General features: G+C 36.1%; 1 long non-coding RNA gene across 1 annotated transcript in view; it reads right to left on the reverse strand.

The window, feature by feature from the left end:
• The window catches only part of LOC112919923 (uncharacterized), a 185,569-nt gene that overhangs the window by 153,188 nt on the left and 10,185 nt on the right, over positions 1-22,196 (reverse strand). Inside the window, exon 2 of the long non-coding RNA XR_003234985.2 lies at positions 2,034-2,297. This is a non-coding gene — a long non-coding RNA (uncharacterized lncRNA). The remainder of the gene's footprint in view (positions 1-2,033; positions 2,298-22,196) is intronic.

A 22,196-nucleotide genomic window follows, 5' to 3' on the forward strand; every position in this document is an offset into this window, starting at 1 on the left:
GACATTAACTAAGCAGGAAACTAAATACCACTAACTGGAATACTCAAACTTTCAGTCTGATATGGTAATTTGCATTACATTTAGTTGTGAAGTGGGTATGGTGGGAATGCTTAGAAATTACCTTTATTTCTCAAGATCTATAAAGATGACCAGTATTTATTTTGCCCCTTAGCCTCCCTGAAAATATTGTACAATCATTCTGTGGTGAAACTTTTTGAAAATTGGTACTTAACACCTGTGGATAAGTGAGAAGAAATACATTTGAATACATATCTTTATTCTACATGAAAACTGAAGTTTAGCTTATATAATTCAAATTTTTATATCATCTTATTTTTAGCTCTCACTGAATACCAAATGAATACCTAAGCGGGGTGTGGGGGAGGAGGGAATCTGTGAAATGGCTCAAATTCCAATGTAGGTAATTATGGGGAGAGGAAGGGCTTCCTGATATTCAAACTTTAGACACTGCTGGATTCAGAGAAACTGTAAGTGTCATAATCAAAGTACGAGGCAGCAAGTCCTGACTGCTGGCTAACTCCAGCTTGTTATCAGCTGCAGCAAGGAGCGGGCTCATCCATCAAACACAAGCATCTCCAAAGCACAGTTTGCCAGATTGGTAACAGGCAGCATCTAAGGAAACACACCTCTACAAATATGAGAGCACATAATTTTAAGAGAGATTTCAAGTTTGGGATTATTATCTGTTCCTGTACCAATGCCACATGATTTTAATTGTATCTTTACATTATAGTTTAATATCTGGCAGTATGAGGCTTTCTTAGTCTTTCTCCTGTCCTCCCCTATATCCCTCTTTCTCCTCTAGTTTCTTCTTCTTCTTCTTTTTTTTTTAAATTTCTTCTTTTAGTAACATTTCCAGGCTGTTTTTGCTTGCTTTATTCTTTCATATTTGCTTCAGAATCGTTGTGTTAAGGACATTCCCTATGACACTTGATTTTAATGAAATCAAGTTTACTTTAAAAATAAAAACTATTTAAAACCATGTATCTTTAAATCATTTCCCGTTCAGAAACATGGTGTATCTTTCCATTTTTTTAAAGTTTCATCCCGCCATAAAGATATATGGTTTTCTTTATAGAGGTCTTAAAATGTCTTATAGTTTTTGATGCTACTGTGCATGTAGTCTTTTTCCTTCCCTTCTCTTTTTAAAATTGGTTATTGCTGATATTTAGTAAGTAAAAGATTTTTTCATATTTCTTTTGCAACTAACAACCTTATTAAGCTCTAAACTCACTAAAATTCTTGTTAGTTTTACTGGTTGTTCACATGTCTCATAGATTTACTAGGTAGATAATAATACCACTGAAAATGATAATGGTATTGCAATGTAACTTTTAATATCAACAGAGAACAGATTCTTGTATGTACCCTCTAGAATAAATTCCAATCAGCAGCGTAATCTATTATTTATTTTAAATATCCATTACTTTCAGTGATATAATAGTATAAATAATGGTACATTCTAAATTCAGTATATTTCAGAAGTGGCTTTTGATGTCTGTGCGATAACTGGGAATTACCACCTCAAACCAGGGTACAGATCTCATGCTGAAAAACGTCATCTCTGTTAAATATTTTAGAAGAATGGACAAAAGGCCTTTTTCAAGTGTCTTTGGGGAAATAAAACTTCCCCCAAGTGAACAAAATATCAGAAAGACAAACCCCCATTTCCAGAAAGTACAGTATACCACATGGACAGAAATGTTTCCAAACAGAGTATTTTTCAACATTTTCTAAGAGCTCGAAGCTGCTCTTAAACAAGTCTTAACTTACTGCTTTGGAGAATTAAGATAAAGTTAGTGATGACTATAACTTTCTATTAAGCAATTTTCTTTCCCAATTGCTCACAGCCACTTATGCAGCAGAACCTAACAGCTCAATCAAATCTTATTATGCCAGATTTAGTTCAAAGTGTCATGAAATGCACAGAGAAAGACTTGATGTTGTCTGAAGAAAACCTTTTCATAAATTGCTTTTTTGCAGACTAGAAATGAAATAGATACTGTAGGTACCTTGTTCTGCGTCCTTAGATTCTTCTGCCAGGAATCCAGAGCAGGTGCACTGAACTTGCTGCCCGTGATGTGACAGTGGGCCATGAGACTGTTGTGCAGTTAGTGCCTCTATGCATGGCCTCCAGAATTTTCAGGGTGTGGTTTAAGGATTTAAGGAAGTGTCTCCTCATGTTCTACCACTTTCAAGTTTCATCGTGCAAGATGTTAGTGAAATTTCTAGGTACAAGACTTCTCCAACTGAAGACAGGAGAAGGAAATTAAGGTCTGAAATAAAAAAATAAAAAATAAAATAAATAAATATAAAATATACTTCTCTCCCCATTCAAGCTATTTCTGAGTTCTTACTCACCTGGGAAAAAGAAGATGATAATAATACCCACTCTGGTGAGATATTCAGAGGATTAGGAGTGACATGTATAAAATATTTATTTTACAGAGTTTAGGTTCAGATGGCAATTGATATATGCTAGCCATTATTATTATTTCTAAATTAAGACTTCAAACCTAGTAGGTACAGCTCTTAGAAAGTAACCACTTTTACAGTGTGTTTTACAGTGTGAAAGTAATATGATGATGAGTAGTCTTATATGCTGAGCATTAAAAGAAAAAAAGTTATTTGGGTATTTTAAAATATTATATGTCTTGGTGCACTGGATACAGATAACACTAGGGCATTTTTTATTCTTGAGAAACATCTGAAATAAGATTAGGAGAAAGACTTTGTTTTAATGCTATGTGTCCCTCAAGGGTGGCACTGTGTGGTTCAAGAAAATGAGGGGTGGGTGTTTGGGTCCTGAAAGAGGTTTTTCAATATGTCTCTGTAAAGTTGAAAATGGATTTGCACCTTTCTGTTTCAGAGACTAAAGGCACTGTATTTTTGGCTCCTAACATTTGATAGATAACATTTTTTTCTGTAGATCATTCTCTATAATTGGACATGAATTATATGAGACCTTTTTACAAAGCATCTGCTTCCTTTTTCTGTTGAGACATCTACTAGATCTTGCTCCAAAAGAGCAAGAAGGATAATAAAGGCTCTTTACTCTCTGATTTTCATAAAAATTCTGTGAATTTTTTTTTACTATTGGAAAAAGTAAACATATGAACTGTTCAGTATATAGAGATGCCAAATACAGAGTGGTGTTGAGTAAAAACTTTTTTTTTTCTTTCCCATTCCTGGGGTGTGTAAATTCTTTAATAGAGACTTTGCTGAACTTCCATCACAACTAAAAATTCCTCAGTATTAAAGCTCAGTGAAAAGAAATCTCAGTGCCTGGAAGACAAGGCAATCAAATCATGTGACAGTCCCATATGCAACTCCAAATCTGTCCTCATAACTGTCTGTAGAGCTCACAAAAGAGTCACACATGTAGCTATTGGAAGAATATCTTACACAATTTGGCACACAAGTTCTAAGATTAGCAGCTGAAGAGGGGGAGGAGGAAGAAAGAAACATAATAGATTAACTGACACCCATCCACTATCTTTTTAAATTGTTTGGAATGTTAAAAATATTATTTTGATCAATCTATATATACAACATCAGATTTGAAAGAGAAATGCAAAGCATGTTGTGGTTGAAAGAACAAATGGTTTTCAAAAAAATACACACACACACACACACACTATGAAGTATATGTCACTGAACAAGGGAGTCCAGCCAGCTCCCAAGTGGCATGATAACATGATGAAAAGCAATCCAGGATGCTGTGAATCAAAAAGGCATGGGTCTATTTTTAAAGAGGTCTGTGTCTCCCTACCCTGTTTGCCAAGCACATTTTCTCTGGAGAAGTCCATCTTCCAGAGTAGGTGAGCTTCTAGATGTTCCAGGAGTTACCTACCCAACAATTGACTGCCTTCTCCCTTTATAAGTCTTAGGCTCTCCATACATCATCCATGTTAATCACTAGGCAAATAGAAGAGCTGTCCAACTAGTTCACTTCTCCTATTTTTGAACAGATTGTTTGAGATATAATATGAATACTAATTAATGATAAAATATCTGTGAGTGTTTTGAAATATGGACAAAGATAGCACTTTTAGACAGGCGCCCAGATAGATCTTATGCAACAAGCCCCCCTGGTCACATAAAGGGTCAGGGTACAACTCGGAGATATGAGAGCAAAATTGGCAGAGTTCTTGGCTCCAATACAGTGGGAAACTGTGGACTACTTTTTCGTTTTGTTTTGTTTTTTGAGGGGGGTATTTAATTTTCTTTTTAACCTTTCCCTCTGTTAAATTAGAAAAGTATAAAATGAAAAGTCTCTTCATAGAGAAAAGCAGTCAGAAGGCCAATCAGAGTAGATAGAGGAACAAGACTCCAACATATCTGACCCAGGATTATGGATCTGTGCTCTGCAGCAAAAGAAGTAGAAGCAGGTTGGGTCTGACCCAGTGCTCCGCGCCTGAGGCTGCCTCAGGCTCTCTGATGCAAGGACTGAGGAAAGTAATTTAAAAGAATGTGATCCCTCTTCAATTCGCATTTTAGAAATAGTTTTCTTGGTCTCAGAGAAGTGTACCCACAGAGATATAGGAAATATAATTTTCTGTTACAGGGAAAGCATATTATTATATTCAATTATGAAGATGATTAAAATAATGTCTTCTGTACTAAGAATCTAAGCTACTGCCAAAACATATGATCTCCCCTCCTTTCCTTTTAAAATTAAGTATTGTACTTTCTCCTTACAGCCTGTGTAAGTTGCCCCATCCAGTCTCAGAAACTTTATCTTTTAACACACTAGTCTTTGTATTCTCCTATAATCTTCATACCTAACATGAATGCTTAAATAGTGCTTTATAGTCTTGGGAATTCACCAATTGTAACTTGTTAAAGAAAAGACAAGGGGTAATCCAAAATTAAATATAACAACAAAATAATTTATATTTTACCTTAGAGTTGTTTTTGAATTGAATTTCACCAATGGATGTATAAAGTATTAGAGAAATTCATTTGTCTCATTCAAAGAAATGACAATGTTTCATGAAAATATAATGTGGTGGGGATCCCTGGGCGGCTCAGCAGTTTGGCACCTGCCTTCAGCCCAGGGTGTGATCCTGGAGTCCCGGGATCGAGTCCCACATCGGGCTCCCTGCATGGAGCCTGCTTCTCCTCTGTCTGTGTCTCTTTCTCTCTCTATCTGTGTCTCTCATGAATAAATAAATAAAATATTAAAAAAAAAAAGAAAATATGATGTGAGAAAGAATTAAAGTTGACCACAGTCTGTATTTCATGTGCAGTCCATCCTTATCTGTCTGAAGACTAGATATGGATTCCTACACTTTTCTGAAATTAGATGATACTTTCCAAGACACATTTGAGTTTTGCCACGTTCCAAATTTCTTGGACGTATGAGAAATGATCAATTATTTGCATTTCAAAGGTTTTCTTGGAATTCAACTAAATCTAGAAAGAAGAGAGATATCAACAAATTTACCATTATCAAATGAGATGCTGTTAATAGTATTTACCTAAAATGACAGTAAAATAAATCCATAAGATAAAAGAAAAGGAGGATGCATAATAAAGACTATTCATTGTGGACATGAATTTTTATGATACAACACATTTTTATGGCTGTTTATATTTATTCATATTTCTCTTCATATGTATTAATCTCCCCCCCCATCTCCACAGTAGACCTGTTGTTAGTGTTTGAAGGGTACAGCAAGAACTTTCTTAAATACTTAGTAAAAAAAGAGATATGAAAATGCCTTCTGAGTTAACTGGAAAATATACACAGTGTTCTGGGGCAGGTCTTTTCCTCATGACTGACTATTAGGGTTGGTCTTGACTTGAGACTTAACATTTCATACTGGGGCTTGGTTCCCCAAAGTTATCTCACCTAGAATGTATCACCTGGACCTCCCTTTATGTCACACAGAGATCCAAGGCTAACTAAAACATCTGCTTCTATATCTAGGCCCTATGCCTGAGATCCAAAACTAGGCCAACGTGGATCTCTGCTTATGTAGATGGTAAGACAGACAATAAGCTTCAAAGAGACAAGCCCTGTGTCATCTAATTCTCTTGTGTGTTCGAAGTATCTTCATGTTGATGTTATGTTATCCAGTAAATACTAGAGGGGGTGTTACCCTCAGAAGTGACAGCTAGCACACCAATTTACGTAGAGATACTCTGAATTCACCAGGAGTGCTATTAGAACTTTTGAGTTGGTTGGGTTTCTACTTTCTAAGTATATGAAGGTAAAATAGAGGTTAAAAGTTTTATAAATAGACTTGACATATAGAATCATTAGGAGCAAGGAGTGTGTAGGAAAGGATTTCCCCCTTCTTATGTTCTTCTGTTGCTTAGGCTCTGAAACTTGCAACCTTCTTGAATCCGTTTTTCTCTTTCACTGCTCACTTTCTATCTGCCAGGAAAGCCTGCCATTTATACTTTCAGAATCTATCCAGAACCAATCACTTCTTACCAAGTTCCATGTTACCATCCTGATCCAAGTCACTCTCCTTTTTTATATGGATTTTTGAGATAATTTCTTAATTGGTCCATCTGCTTCTACCCTTGGGAAAGTCCATGCTCAAGCCAGTGCCCAAGTGATACTCTTAACATGTAAGTCACTCTGGTCAGTCATCTCCTTAAAATCCTCTTGGCTTCCTATTTCACTCAGAGTAAAAGCCAAATTCCTTCCCCAGGTCTGTAAGGCCTGGCATAATCCCTGGCCCTCTCCTTCTACCTCTATGGCCTTGCCTTCTGTCATTCTCTTATAAATCTACTTTGATTTAGTGACATTAATCTCCCTGCTACTTCTCAAACAAGCCTGAAACCTTGAAAATGTCCACTTTATCACATTGCCACTGGCTGTCTCTTCTGCCTAGATTGCCTTATGCTGGTAATCTGCTTTGCTAAATCCTTTAGCTCCTTCAGGTCTTTGCTCAAATGACACCTTCTCAATGGGCCCATCCGTGAGCACCCTATTTACTGTAACATCCCTTTCCCCCCTACATCCTTACCTCCACTCTTGAGCTCCCTTATCAGGTCTATTTTTTTGTCTCCCCTATTAACATGTAAATTCCACAAGGGCAGCAACAGAGAAGCCAGCACATAGTGAGGAATGTTCAATAAATATTTGCTAAAAGAACCAATTTCAGAAATACCACATTGAATGGTAAGAGAGGATTTTTGCCAAGAATAAATACTGAAAACCATAGGAAATACTGTAAGAACTGAAAAAAGAATAAGGATTATCCCTCTACTTCTAATTGATTTATACAATTCCTTTGTTTAAAATAAACCAAAAGATTAAGGAAACAGGCAATCCATATGTTCACGCTTCATTTTAAATGAGCACAGAGCATGAAGAAAATAGGTAACTATGGTTATTAGAGAGTAAGAAGTCTTTGATTGGAAAAAAAAAGAGTAACTAATAGTATGATACCATAAAGGATTGACCTAGGCATGCTAAAAGCAGTAACATATGAAAATTTAATTCAAGATTATATACCAAATATTAAATGTAAACTATTATCATTCCAAGGGTATCTGAACAAGAGTTTAACCTGATATTAGTGGCTGAATTTTACTTAAAATTTCTAAACTCTATCTTAAGTAAGAGTATAAATCAGTGTTTCACTTCTACATAGTATGAGTGAAAATGAATTCTATAGAATCTGAGACATTTTCCCCAACATCAAGCACAGGGTCTACGTGATAAGCACACAACAGGTACTCAATAAATGCTGCTTAACTAATAGACAATGCCCAAGTCAACATACTTTCTCAGTGTGGTAAATTCACCGAGTTCCTTCTTTCTTTGTGTAACTGTAGAGCTTCTAATAGAATCCTAGTACTGGGGGAAAAAGGCAGTAAAATTGTTGTGTCTGCCTGTCTCTTGTATAAGTAGAGGCAATAACACAGTGAGAATTGGCCAGCTTGCTCTTCTTTAAAAAAAAAAAAAAACTTATTATTAAATGAAATAAACATATTTTTCTTTCAGCCAGTAGGGTAACGGGCCCAAGATTAAGTGGGAGATGAGCCCCTTCCCCAACCACAGGATTTCTAATCATCAAGGGAATGTCTCTTATGCATGTCTGAGATGTAGCATGAGAGACTAGGAATAGCTCTGCACAAGATGTTCTCTGTACCATGTGTGTCAACTTGATAGGATCATGAAAGTCAAGAGAGTCCCTAACAAACTTAAATATTTGAATATCTTATCTTTAACTCAACCTATATACAGATGATTATCTAGGTGTTGGCATAATATATGACTTTTGTGGATATTCTGCAATACCAGAGCGCACAGGTTCAATCAAAGATAAGCAGCAGCAAACAACCCAAACCATTTATTTTGGTAGAAAATCTTTATGAACAGCAATAATAACTAACATTTCTTGAGCTATTTTGATGTGCCATTTACTGTGCTAAGCATTTTATCTGCATAATCTCATTTGAGCTTCACAAACCCATCAGTAGTTACTATTATTACCTATTTTAAAGATTAGTGCACTGAAACGTGGAGATCAAGTCACTCACTCAAGGTTACACAGCAGACTTGGGACTCAAGTGTGGGGCTGTATGATGTTAAAGCCCATGTAGTCTTAACTACTGAGTCACATTACCTTTAATTTCTACTGTCATTTTCTCACTTTTGGCTTTACTGATTATCCACTCCCAACCAAATACTGGATGTGAAACACTACTATACAATATTTAGTGAAGTTCCAGGATAATGTTAAATAGCTTGTCCAATATTCAAAAGAAGGATGCAAGCTTAGAGTCAGATTCATGTGGTAGATAGAGCTTAGGGTTTTTAGACCTGGGTTATGTGTCTTTGGATAAGTTTCCCTGAGGACAGTTTTCTTATCTATAAAATGATAATTATGATATTTTTATTATATGGTTCTTGAGAGGATGGTAGGTAATGCATGTGGAATTCTCAGTACTTGGTAGACAATATGTAAATAGTGACTATTAATTTAATGTTGAATCATCAGAAAATCTTATGACCCCACAAAGCAAATGTTTTGAGAGTATACGGATTTGTTTTCTATATATACTTGGTAGCTTAATTACTCAAGAATTATGGTAGTAATTTTTCCCTTTGATTTGGATTCTCTGTCTTCATATTCAATGCTGTCAGTTCAGTCACATGGATGAATTACAACTTATTGCTTCTTATAACAGTCTGAGAAAGTATTAATTAATAATTTAATACTAGTGAAAAATTTGATTTAATGAGTTCTTAAATCATAACAAGTTATTATTCTATCAAGCTTTACGTTTATATGTAGCATAAAGTTAATTATGGCCATTTATTTATTTATTCAGCAAATTTTAACTGAATGCCTACATGTACCAAACACTAACTTTGCTGGGGATGCAATATAAAAATATTATCACTCTACTCAGAAGGAATCACACTTGAGTGGGAAGATAGTTATGCCAACAGAGGGCCACTGAATCATTCATAAGAACAGTAAAAAGGCATTACAACAGTTTAATCAAGAGACAAATTGCCAAACTGAGGCAGTGGCAGTGAGTTGAGATGGAGAGTACTTGTATTTATTGATGATATTCAGTAACTAGAATGGATGGAATGTGATGCCTAGTGGGATGCATACGGAGGGAGGGCAGGATATAAAAGAAAAAACCTAGGCTGACTTATGGGATCCAGTTTGATTTAGAGGCACAAGTGGTAAAAGTGATGCATTAAACAAAATATTCTCCTTACGATGAAACTCATGGAATCATCAGTGATATTTGAATCAATAATAGAAAATGGAAGCAATAATGATGTTAAATTTAAATAGAAGAGGATAAACAAAAAAATATAAAATGTTAACAAATGCAACTAGTTACATGACCACCATATAAATTAGGCGTGATGATTTATGACATTAAAAACCACTGGGACTACAGACAAATTTTAGATTACTGGTTTATGAATAACCTTGAATTTTTGTCTTTCTTTTGTTCTACAGCAAATGACCAATATCCCATGTCAGCAGCAGTGTATTTAAAAAGCATACTAATTTCCTCTCTAAAGTGAGACTCAAACTCAAATGTGGTTCTAACCCTCCACTTGGAGACTGGCGCCCCAGGGGCACGAGTGTGCCCAACTTGTTCCAACTTGCTACAATCACTTATCAAGAGAAAAGTCTATATTGCAAAAGGGATATAGTCATTGGATCGGGCTGCTCTTTAAAAAGCTATTTAGAGTTTGAAGTGCAAGCTGCTTGCTGAACAAAAATGCTCAGACACAATCACTGCAGAATTTTAACCAGACCTCAAGTATTTCACAAAGAAATGATAAATCATTTGTCCAAAGAGAATGAAACACCTGTTTCTAAGAGTGGTTTAAGTCAATAAGTAATAAACTCAATCTTTGTTATGAATGCTTTCTGGTGTCTGAATGATTATTGCCCTTTTAGAGGGCAAAGGGCACAAGAGATTCGGTGACCTTGTGACTCAACAGTCCAATAACTACCATTATGTTCAGTCAATGTAAATAAGCATGGCTGACAAGGCGCTAATTGGCTGCCTCTGGTCAGCCAAGTGTACTTTTGACCTGAATGAGAACCTAATCAATTAATACTTAAGGCAATAAAGGCCTCTTGCTGATTAAGTAAGATAGAAATCATCTTTTTCAACAGGATTAGAGCTGCAAAATGGCACACTTTTAATTTAATATAGGATAATCTCTCTTTTCAGGACCCCTCCTGTTTAGCTAACATGGTGAGATTGAACTCGGAAATGTGAAATCTTTGATTCAACTATTTATGTTTAATAGCCTTCTTAAAAAACTAACCAACTGCAATTCAGATACTAAAACGCTAACTTCTGGTATGTATCTGAATCATATATCAATCACCTGATCATGGTCATAGGGCCCAAAACACACACTTGTTTTCTTAAAACTGAAAGAGTACGTATTAGAATTTTGGAGAAAATAATGAAACTTGATAGAATTGTTACTCAATTAAGGACATTTCTGGGAACTCCTAAGATAATAGTAGCTAGCACTTCTGGGGTGTTGAGTTTCCTTTTCAATTAAAAAAAAATGATACTATTGGCTTTCATGAAGATATGGAAATGCTCTTTGCATTACAATAGAAACTGTCACTTTTATGTCACAAAGTGGAGTCTTCCGTAACTTGAATGCTATAAAGCAGCATCTCCTTAAATGCTCTGTACACTAGGTAAACAGTCTGTATGCTGAAATGAGGTCATAATTTATAAGAGCATCCCAAATTACTTTCTGTTTACAATGTATAATATCCAAGTTGGCAAAGGAACATATTTATCATTTTAGGTTAAAAATTTATCATTTGGACACAATGACTAAAAATTTACAATTCCTCCCCTGTGAGAATAAGTTTTCTGGTTTAAAGCTTTGCAGCTCCTTTGGCTCCAATGATACATTTGAAAATGTATGTAATTTATATAGGAAAGAGGGGATACAGTTCCCTTAAAAAAAAAAAACGGTGAAAAAGCAACAGCTGCGTATCTGCAATAACTTGAGGCTTTTAATACAAAAAGCAAATATGTCATACTATTTTTAATGCACCATTTTTACACAGTGTAGTGACTGAAAACAGGAAACTTTCTGTATTTAGAGTCACAATGAAAAATATGCACCATTCAAAATGGGAGTTATTGTTATGTTGTGGCGAGTAATAAGAAAATATGGTTTTGGATGACAAATAAAACAGTGCTAAGTCATTACAAGAACATTGATAAAGTCCAGAGCGGTACTTGTGTAGAGTCCATTATGTCATCAACATTGTTGGAAAAACTACAAAGCCCTGCTCATGATCCTCTACCGGTGAGACAACACACAGTTTAGCTAGTCGTATTTCTCAAATAATATTAACTAGTTGTACTTCTCAAATGATACTAACTGGTTAATAGCTAGTATTTCCCAAATAATAAGCCAATTTAATCTTGACTCTGAGTTTTGAACAGAAGGCCCATTGGGTTTCAAAAGTTAGATTAGTAATTCAGGTCGTTCAATCAAAATATGTATTTTGTACAGAATCATATGAGAAATCCATACTGGAGTTAGAATTAAATCCCACAGGCTCATTTTGACCTGACTACACTAAGCTTTCTCCCAACATTACCCACAGTGATTTTTTCCCCCATATTTATTATGAAAGATGCCCAACAGAGAAAAATAAAGTTATAAAGTGAAGATCCATACTTATCACCATTAACATTTTACTACATTCACTGTATCACATAACTTTCCATCTATCACCAGTTTTTTCTTTTTTTTTTCTCAAAGATTTTATTTGTTTATTCATGAGAGAGACAAACAGAGACACAGGTAGAAGGAGAAGCAGGCTGAGGGAAGCCTGATATGGGACTGAGAGGAGCCTGATACGGACCTCCATCCCAGGACCCAGGGACTACTACTTGAGTCAAAGGCAGATGCTCAACCACTGAGCCGCCCAGGTATCCCCCAATTTTTTTTCTTTTAAACTTTGACTGCTTTTGTTTTTTTAAAAAATATAACTTATTTTGAGGGAGGCAGGTTAAAAATTGTATAACAAGTGCAGAGAGTTCCCACATACCCCTCAAGCCCTCCTCCCTCATTTTGGCTATTAACATTTTGGATTAGTGTGGTACACTTGTTACAGCTGAGAACCAATAATGATATATCATTATTAAGTCTATAGTTTACATTAGAGTTCACCCTGGCTGTGCATTCTATGGGTTTTGACAAGTGTCTAACAACATCCGCCATTACAATACCTTACAGAATAGGTTCACTGACCTAGAAACTCCCTGTGCTCCACCTCCACCTCATATGCATTGTTCCCTGAGGGATACCGGTCAATGTCTTTTTTGAAGAATGCCGCAGAGGTGAAGTGTCCTTACTAATTCACATGATGGCCGACAAGCAGTGAACATAGCTTAGCAGTAGTGATGTTCCTTGATCATTTGAGTAAGGTAGTGTTTGCCAGATTTATTCATTGCAGCTATTCTTCCTCCACTCTATTTTTTGGAAGGGTGTCCCTATGACCAGTGTATACTTGAGGGTAGAGAATTATGTATTGCAGTATTGAGTCATGTAAATTTATTTTATTCTTGGGGTTTTGTTACTATAATCTGTCCAGCTTTGGCCACTGGGGGGTTGTTCCAGATGGCTCCTTTGTATACCTGGTATGTCCCCATCCCTTTTGTTTTTTTGAACAGTTCCTTACTTTCTGACACTATTAGACACTCCAGGATCACTTGTATCCTTTTGCCTCAGCCAGAGTCAGCTATTTCTTTATGGAATCCTGATTCTTTTTATTGGAGAATGGTATTTAGAAACTAAGATCTAGTTGTCAGTGTGCTCATTGCCACTGGAGTGTTACCACAGTGACTTTTTTTTTTTTAACTAAGAAAATAACATGAGGAGGCACAATTTGAAAATTCAACTTTCTTTAAAGTTAAATACCTGAGAAAAGTTAAGGAACAAAACTATCATTAGTTGTTCTTTTTTATCTAATGTCTTAGAAAAAAATAAACTACCGTCAATAATATTTTTATTTATGATTTTTCTCAGTCCTATTTGGACCTTTATAAAAACTGATTTATTTTAAAAGATGACAGAAACATCAGGAATAGTTATAAATACTCGTGTATCTATTCGGCTTTGTGCTGTCTGAGCAAGACATATTAGATGTCTTTGTGTAATGCAGTAGTAGTTACTTTGGCTTTTAGCTAAAATATGGTCTCTTGGTATTTCTCTGTAATTCTCTTCCTCTATACTTCCTCAGTCTTTACATACATAACGTAACCAAAATGAATTTATTCACTAGTCACACCTACATTTGGGAGTGGTAATGAAGGTTTCCATATACATTGAAAAAGATAAAAGAAAGTGTAGTGCAATTTTAGTTGTATGGATAGCCCTATCAGCATCAGTCAAAATGATATATCAGCAAAATGGTCTTATGTTTAGTGAAAAGAAAACTGTCCTGGGAATCAAAAAAATGTAAGATATTCCTTATGTATATGTGTGTATGTATTTAACATGCTTTCTGTTAAGAAGAAACCTCAAACACCGTAGAAATGTATAGTAAGGGAAATTCCCTGGAATCCCAATATTCAGAGATAACCACTTTTAATCTTCAGATCATTCCATTGTCCTCTTTTTATTTACATACACCCACACTGGGCAATATACTAAGACATCTTAAACATAAACAAATGTGTATGTAACTTTACATGAATGGGTCCATATGATGTATGCTGTTCTGCTATAAGCTTTATTTACTGGCAAGAAGGAGTTCCATCCTTATCAATAAATGTGCCATTTTAATTCTGTATAATATGCCAAGGTACTATTATTCTATGACTTCTTTTTCTTTTTTTAAAGATTTTATTTATTTGAGAGAGAGAGAGAGAGAGCATAAGCAAGGGGAAAGGCAAAGGGACAGGGATAAGCAGGCTTCCCATTGAGTGAAGAGCCCAATGAGGGTTTGGGGCTGATCCCAGCACCCTGAGATCATGATCTGAGCTGAAGTCAGACACGCAACTGACTGAGCCATCCAGGTGCCCCTCTGTAACTTATTTATTAACTTTCCTACAGCTGGATATTTCAATTGCATATTAAGGAATTACTGTTATAAATTATATACAGATCAACATCTTGTTGTTAGATTATCACCTTAGGATAAACTCCTAGGAGTGGGATCAGAGAGTAAAAGAATATGGACATTTTAATCATGGATAAATATTGTTAAACTGTCCTTTGGAAAGGTTTATCAATGCACACTCCCATCAGCAGATTCTTCTCTTAAGGTCTTCTTGTTATCCCTGTTTCTGAGTTAAAACACCCTATGTTTACGTGAGGATTTCTTATTTGTCCTGCATGAGAAGTCTTTCCTCAGTTCTGGAACCTCCTCACTGGTGATCTCTTTGAGTACTGATCTTGCCCCATGACCCCTATTCTCTTCTTCCAGAGCACAATTGGACACATCTTTCTATCTTCCATGTTTTTTAACCTGTTTCACATTATCCACGACTGAGTGGAAAACCAAACATGTTGTCCTGGGAATTCAAAGGCACAGGTTTTCCCTCAAACAAATGTGGAATCAAACCTGCATGATCAGTGTGGTCCTAGAAATCCTAAACAGATTAATTTTGCCTTTGTCTTTGCCTTGCTGGGCTGCCTTCTAGAAAATCAGTTTAGCACTATATTCTGGTTTACTTTTTGTCTGTTTGAGTTGTGTCTAATTGCTTAATCCATTCCCAGAATTTTAAATTTTAATAATCATAATTTTTACGGCTTAAATGTTCAAGATTTTTTCCTTTTAAAAATCTGCTTGAGTAGTCTCCTGGTTTTTCAAATACCTCATATTGTGTATCCATAATTTGAACATAGAAAGTTCCTAGGGCTCTAATGCTGTTATATTCTTTTGTATTTATTTTTTTATTTGTTCATTTATTGCCCTAATGACTGTGTTAACTCTTCTCTGTAGTGGCTTATTTCTTAATGTAATCTGTTGTTTTGGAGGGTGGACTAATGTCTGACATAATTTTATTTGTAGAGTTCCTATAAAGCTGGGGGCCGACCTGCATTTCTTCAGAGGAATTTGTGTTTAGTTGCTCCACACTACCAGTTTACTAATTTGGGACTGTCTAAAGTTAATTTATCTGCTTAGGGGTCTCCAGGACCACACTGATCATACAGTTTCAACGCTAAATTTGTTTGAGAAAAAAAAAAATCTATCTGTTTGCATTTCCAGGGAATGTGTTTTGTTTTCTCCTCAGAGGCTAAGGCAAGACAGACAAAGTTCCTTGCTGTCTCCTTTTGGTGGTGAGCGCACTTTCTTAGTCCATCCCTTTCCTGGAGAATATATGGCTCTATGAGAGTGTTGGTTTAGGCCTTAGTTCTTTTTTTATTTTTTTAGGATTTATTTATTTATTTGATAGAGAAGGAGAGAGAGAGAGAGAGAGAGAGAGAGAGAGAGATCGAGGGAGCGTGTGTGTGCCTGTCGTGAGGAGCAGCAGAGGAAGAGAGTGTCTCAAGCAGACTCCACACTGAGCACAGAGCCCACGTGGGACTCCCTCTCAGGACGCTGAGCTAAAACCAAGAGCCAGGGCAGCCCGGTGGCTCAGCGGTTTAGTGCTGCCTTCGGCCCAGGGCCTGATCCTGGGGACCCATGATCCAGTCCCATGTCATGCCCCCTGCATGGAGCCTGCTTCTCCCTCTGCCTGTGTCTCTGCCTCTCTCTGTGTGTCTCTCATGAATAAATAAATAAATCTTTAAAAAATAAATAAATAAACAAAATAAAACCAAGAGCCAGAGGTTTAACTGCTCCACCCAGGCCACCTTTATAGGCTTCCGTTCTTACTCTCCACTCTATGTAGTTCTGAAGCACTGTTTTCTGTCAAGTGTTTGGGTCACTATAATTAGCAAATAATCCTATTGTTTCAGCTTCTGCTTATCAATTAATTTCCATTTTCTATTCCATCCCTAGAGATTTCTTTTACTTTCTTGTGAGCTCAGTCACACAATGTAAAGGATTCTTTTTCTTTCTTTCTTTCTTTCTTTCTTTCTTTCTTTCTTTCTTTCTTTCTTTCTTTCTTTTTCTTTCTTTCTTCTTTCTTCTTTCTTCCTTTCTTTCTTTTTAACATGGCATTTCTAGTTGTTTGTTTTGGGATTTTTTTCAGATTACCTAAGGTTGCAAGACCTTTAGGATGTACAGTTAAATGTGGATTTCAGATAAACCATGAATACTACATTCGTCTAAGTTTATCCCAAGTATTAAATGGACTACATTTATCCTAAAAGATTATTCAATGTTAATCTGAAATTTGTATTTGATTGGGCATTCTGTATTTGCTATATCTGACGCTCTAGAATCTAATCCATGATATTGTTGGAAATGGAAGTTTGGATGATGTTTTAAGTATAGTTTTCAGAAATCAAATATGGGAGACATATACATTTGAGATTATAATTTTCTCAAATGTATCAATTTGGCTGTACACATAGTTATATTTTATTTTATTTTTTATTCACGAGACACACAGAGAGAGAGGCAGAGACATAGGCAGGCTCCCTTGGAGGAGCCTGATGCAGGACTCAATTCCCGGATCCTGGGATCACCACCTGAGCCAAAGACAGATGCTCAACCATTGAGCCACCCAGGCATCCCATGCACAGTTTTAACCTGAAAATTCTAGAAACAACATTCCATTGTCTTCATATCTGTAATTTGAACAATTCTGAATCCCTAAGTATCCCCATTGCCCTGTACTTTTTAAAAAAAATTTTATTTATTTGACAGAGAGAGAAAGAAGGAGAGAGAGAGAGAGAGAGAGAGAGAGAGAGATCCAGAAAGAGAAAACACGAGCAGGGGGAGGGACAGAGGGAGAAGGAGAGGCAGGCTCCCGACTGAACAGAGTCCAACATGAGGCTAAACCCCAGGATCCTGAGACCATGACCTGAGCCAAAGGCAGACACTTAATTGACTGAGCCACCCAGGCGCCCTTCCTCTGCACTTTTTAAGTGATCTTCTTTTTAAATACTTTTTTTTAATCCTTGAGGTTTAATCATTTAAAATATATGTCTTGATATTGCACATTCTTTATAAGCATTTTGTTAAGCAAATTGAATCTTTTTGGTATATGGAATCAGGACTTTTTTTTTTCTGAGACTGTTTTTTTTGTTTTTTTGTTTTGTTTTGTTTTGTTTCTTTGGATTTTTATGGGTTTTATTTATTCTGTACCCTACCCCCTTACCCCTGCCAGCATACAATAACCATATGTTAGCTTTCCATTTTTCTTCACATCTACTTTGGTATTTTTAAGTGCTTAACTCTTCATGACTTCTTATTTTTGTGTGACTTTTCACAACCCTGTTCTCAATCCTGTCTGGGTTTTTCTATGTTGCTGAGTCTCTTTGCTGTTTTTAATACCTTTTTTTTTTCTTGTGATGTTATTTTCCTCTCAACTTCTTTCTTTGGTTCCACCAGCTTCTTTTTCACCATATTCCTTGTATTATCCTTGTATTATCCCATTTTGTTCTATTCTTTCCTAAAATTCAATTTTCTTGAGTATGCAAAGTAGTTGCAAGATTTTGATACCATTTTTGAAGTGCATTTTCTTCCAAAGTATTCCCTCTATCTGAATTGTGTATATTCTATCTCACTGCTTCCTTTTCTTCTCATTTTAGTGGGAACAGAATTTATTTGATAGCTCTCCTTCCTAAAGGGGGTCATTCTATTCCAGCTTACCTCATTACCATTGGTTTTCCTTTCTCCATTGCCTGAGCACTCAGTAAGTTATCTGCTCAAACATATGCAGTGGACAAATGCCAATGTTCAATATTATTTGTTTTTTGTCTCAGATATCATAGGGGATGGGAGGAAGAGTGAGGAAATTCTGTTTTTGACAGCACTTCATTCGTTCTCCTCATACCTCAGTAGAATTCAGAGGTGGGTAAGTACTCTGTGCTTCACCTTGTTTTCCTATGTTAGCATAACCCAGGTATGTTCCTTTGTGGTTCACATGGTTTGACAACACAGTTTTTTTTTCCCCTTGCCTTCCTGGCTTTTTTGGCTGCTGCTTGCCAGTCTTGATCAAGTCCATTTATCCATAGAGATTAGTCTCCCTTTCTTTCTTCTTTCCTCCTGGACCCAGAACAAATGACCAAGCTCAGTGGTTCTTCAAGCTAGGACTCCAGGTTATTGTGTTGAACCAATAAGGGACAGGTACTCCCAAAGGGTCAACATTTTTTAAGTGCCTTATTTTTATCCCTAATCTGTATGCCCCCAAATTTAGGATAAAATTGGGAGAATATCAGTGATTTTTTAAAAATTATTTTATTCACAAATATGTTTCCCTTCATTACATTATTCTCTAGAAAAGGAGTTCTGTGTAGATTCCTAGCATCTTATCTGAATTTGATTTAAATTCTTTTGTATTTAGGTAATGCAGTTGATCCTTCCCTAGCTTTAGCATTGGTCATTCATTTTTTATTTTTGTTTTTGCTTAGTTTGTTAATTTTTGGTGAGTTCTACAGAAAATGAAAATTTGTGAAACTTCTCTTATGTTGCCTACCATCTTTCCTCCAATTGCCCATTTAACACACACACACACACGCGCACACACACACACACACACACATCTTGGGAAAGTCATTTTACCTCTTTGGGTCTCAACTTGTAAAATGAGGGTACAGCTAAATGACTAACAGGGTTCTTTTCATTTCCATGATGACATGAATAGAGTACATTCACTATGGTGTCAACATACAAAAAGAGACAAGTAAATTGGTGCACTCTTACACCTACCTCATCCATATGCAAAGAATTAATTTACTCCACATGACTTCAAGTTTCCTTGCCTCAAAATTGGCCTTAGATACATACACAGACAGTTCGTTTGTAGTAACAGGAGGTAGGCAGATAGAATATTGAGTGTGGAGGGAGAGGTTGTAGACATTTTGCTCTGATTATTTCCACAGCCAATTCAAATTTATAGTAAGAACAGGAGATTAGTAGCTATTTATTCATTTCTTTCCTAGCATGCACTTTCTTTTTCTTCCTAATAATACTCTGAATTTCCGAACTGTGACGTCTGAAAAATACTGACTCCACTCATGGATTTAAACCAAACAGTAATGGACATGCAACACAGGCATAAACCAATGAACACACTGCATTTCTATGGCCTTATCAACTGAAATAGGATTAAGCATGGGATCTAAACTGGATCAGTGCAAATAATCCACTATTTTTGCTGTGAAAATTGAGACGTGGATTCCCTCCTTTCTATATGTACTTTGTGTATGGAGATATAAAGCTTGGAACTGCAATGGGAATGAGGAGAGAGATTGAAGCTGGTAGGAGGTCATTATCAGAATGGAGTAAATCCAGAGGAAGTAGAGCTGAGAGATGGAACCTGATGATATCATGTGAATAGCAGAGCAGACTACATATGAAGTGAGATCTACTCAATTTCTGTATCCTAAAATCAAAATATTCTTAACAGATACCAAGGAAAATGTAGATCTGAAGTTGGGCTCTATTTCCATCTCTGGTATCTGAGATACAACCTGTTGCAAATAATGTCAGTGCTCTGCCCAGAAGCCCTTTTACTCTTTCTGTTTCTATGCACACCCATGTCCCTTTGGTGTGACAGCCACATCTTCCTGGGGCACTGGAACCACTCAGAGAGCCTGGGAGTTTCCATTCACTATCTAGTCCAGGGGTACAGAAGTCTAGTCTCTTGCCTTGGTTGGGACAACTCTATGGCATAATGTGTACTCTACTGTCCCCATGCTGAATATCTGCCTGAGGCTGCCCCATGCCAGGCCTCCTTCATTTCCTGTCCTGTACTGCTCTCACAAATCACATGCATACAGATCTTCATGTCAGGGTCTGATTCCAAGAGAGTGCCCCCTCAATGTGTGTGCAAGGGTCAACGGTTGTCAGAAAAGGTCCAAATATGAGAACTAGGAGAAGAGCAGTTTCTGTTTTGCCTGGTTTGTACTGGCTCCAGAGAGAAGAGAGAGCTGGTCTGCAATGCAATTTCAGACACTTCCAATCAAAGATGTAGTTTCAAGTGTTTGTGTTGGCCAGGATATAAAAGGTTTTAAAACTTCAAATTCATAAAAAAAACTAGTATTCTAGGCTTTAGCTTTTTAGAATGAAGAATTATTTATCAAATTCTTAAATTCTGTGTACCAAGGCTCACAACATTATTCTTTCCTACAGTGTGCTATAGCCATTGTGGGGATCTGCTGTCTGGGCTGTAGGAAAATATACTGCGGTTGCAGGATATTCAGCTTAGAAACTACCGATGGTGCCTTCAAAGTCTAATTTGTGGTATGAATATTTTCTTAGCCAAAAAAGAAAACCAGAAAAACACTGTGACTAATAGTAAGTATACTGAAATAGCACCACACATATGCTTATTTTGATGTGTGATTAGAGGGAATCAAAGAACTAAGTGCTTTCTAATCTACTATTTATATAGAATACACAGATTTCTGGCTTTAAGCTTTATGTTCTTAGTCTCATTTTATTTATATTTATATATATAATATGTATGTATATATACATGAGATGCCACATATCTGACATATGAAGTCAGCATTTTACTATTCATGAAAAAATAATCATTTCATTTTATAAAGTTGACTTATAGGTCACTATAGGTGGACAAGAAGTAAGAGGTTTCACATTGGATTTTGGTGAGATTTTTCAAATAGGAATAATTTTGGATAGTTAAAAACCAATAATCACAGTCCATGTAATCTCTTAAAGGAATTAACCTTAATTTAATCATATGTTAGGAAACCTCCAGTGTTGTTGATATTCAGGTATCTACCATTCTTAGGTATTATAATGGTTATCTATCCAATATTTTGATGTCCTTTCTATAGGCCATCACTACTTATAAGTTGGTGTCATTTGATGAGTTTAGATAAATAACCAGTAGTAAGAACTGTTGCTTTAATTAAACCTCCAGTGTTGTTGATATTCAGGTATCTACCATTCTTAGGTATTATAATGGTTATCTATCCAATATTTTGATGTCCTTTCTATAGGCCATCACTACTTATAAGTTGGTGTCATTTGATGAGTTTAGATAAATAACCAGTAGTAAGAACTGTTGCTTTAATTAAATAATATAATCTGGGAGTCATTTAGTTACTCAATAGCTTCCAGACCTGGATTCTTACATACTGCTTTCTGCGACACACTTCATGTATTCTGATAAACATCATCTGTAGTTCATAGTGGACAAAGTTGATAGGTAGATAATAAGTGGCTTACACCAATTTTATCATCTGGTGAGTGTTGAGGGTGCTGGACCTGAGAATTCTGAAACCGATAGTTAACTAGCTAAGAAAGTCTTATGGAGGTTTAAATGAGACACTATTTATAAGTGGTATAAGTGTTTAACTCACCTCTGAATTTCACTACTAGATATAATACTTCCAATAGAAAAATACAATTAGGAAAGTTTGGGATTTCTGGCCCATCGTGAATAATAAGAAAAAACACAACAAGAACATGGACCTTTATGGTTAGTTCTGAGTTAAAATCCAGGTTTTTCTACCGTTAAGCTGTGTGATCTAGGACTACCTAGATAACATCCTCTAAGTCTTATTTTGATATTATTTTGTGTTTTTAAAGATTCATTTGAGAGAGAGAGAGAGAGAGAGAGAAACATGAGTGGGGGGT

This window comes from Vulpes vulpes, chromosome 15, assembly GCF_048418805.1.
Source record: "Vulpes vulpes isolate BD-2025 chromosome 15, VulVul3, whole genome shotgun sequence".
In the NCBI taxonomy this organism is placed as follows: Eukaryota; Metazoa; Chordata; class Mammalia; order Carnivora; family Canidae; genus Vulpes; species Vulpes vulpes.